Source organism: Pyxicephalus adspersus, chromosome 4, assembly GCF_032062135.1.
Source record: "Pyxicephalus adspersus chromosome 4, UCB_Pads_2.0, whole genome shotgun sequence".
NCBI classification, from domain to species: Eukaryota; Metazoa; Chordata; class Amphibia; order Anura; family Pyxicephalidae; genus Pyxicephalus; species Pyxicephalus adspersus.
The window spans coordinates 91,011,236-91,012,739 of NC_092861.1; positions in this window are offsets into that span (position 1 = coordinate 91,011,236).

The following is a 1,504-nucleotide window of genomic DNA, read 5'->3' on the forward strand; positions in this document are numbered from 1 at the left end:
TTAGGTCTGCTTTTAGCCAGCTTGGTGTAGCGGAAGCTTTTGTCATGACAAGCAAGTTTTCTCAGTATTCATATGCATTATGGAACACTTACCTACCAATAATCCTTTCTCCAGCACTGGCAGGATTAGATTAACATTTTGCTTCTTACTGTTAGCAATTGTTTTCATTGACAGTATATTTGTACAAATACAGTTTAGAATTCCTCAGGCACAGTTCACATTAGCAGTTTTAAGTGGTTGTAGTTGCAAAAAATGAAATGGTTTCACAGGAATGAATTACTGGGTTGGTTGGCAGCTGGGGGTGGCAATGTTGGCATGCATTTATTCAGATGCCACATGCAACATCTGGGGATGAGCACTATATGTATACCTGGCATGCAATTGTCACAGCTTATTCAAGTGTTAAGCATTTGCAAGTGGTTTTTAAGCCATTTCAAATGGGAAAAACTACTCTGTTCTTCTACTCAGTGGTAAGTGCTTTAGAAAATATGCATCTGGGAGTGGTAAATGACATGTTCTAAGTCTAATTGTTGCCGTATTAAGGGGTCCTGAAGTGCCTCCAACATATTGCTTTTTTTTCCACCCTACACAAAGAACCTGCAGACAAATGACTCCTACCACAAGTACTCTGCTTGCTTGTAAAGCAATGTCTAAAAATTGAAATGAAATCTGTCAATAGCTTACAAAATGAGCTTACTGTTAGCATAAAATTATGGGAGCTGTAATTGCCAAAGCAGTTACAGTTGTTGGTCTGTCCACTAAGCTTTAAACATTTTTCCCTTTTGACTGAGAAGGGTACAGGACCCTCGTGAAGGATGCAATTCATTCATGCAAAACTGTAAACTGGTCCATAAAAGTGACGTACTGAAAATATGTGAACCAAAAACTATATTCTTGGCAGATGAACAGAGTGTCCTGGCCTGAGTTTTTTGTATTAAACTTTTTTTATTATTATTATTATTATTATTATTAATATGATGAGGAAATATTTGTTTTCCAGTGTTTTCATAGCAATAAAAGTCAGTCTCTTAGGAGTACAGCCTGGCTCCTTTTATACCTGGTATTGGAAATAAGGATAGCTATAGCAACTTTCATATTTTTCATAGGAAGTTGATACTTTGCTTCTATCACTGTATTGCTGCTTACCTTGTTTCTTGCAGGTGTCTAGCCTATAATACAAAGTTAGTATGATGGGATAGGATAGGGAGGGTCAGGACTTTCAGAGAACTTTTATTTTAGTATTTAAGCTACTTTATTCAAGAATAATAATTTAAATACAGGGCAAATAAACAAAGCAGTAAGCATGTATTTATCCTACTATAAATTGCATGCTAATAATAAATTATTTTTAAGCATCCTCAATGATACAATCTTGTGTAAGACATAAGTTTCTTGGGGTTGGAGGTATTTATTAATGTAAACCATAACACATTGAAGAATGGAAAAAGAAAAATACGGGACTTTAACGGCAGTGGATTTATAAAAAATTGTCATATACCTTCTA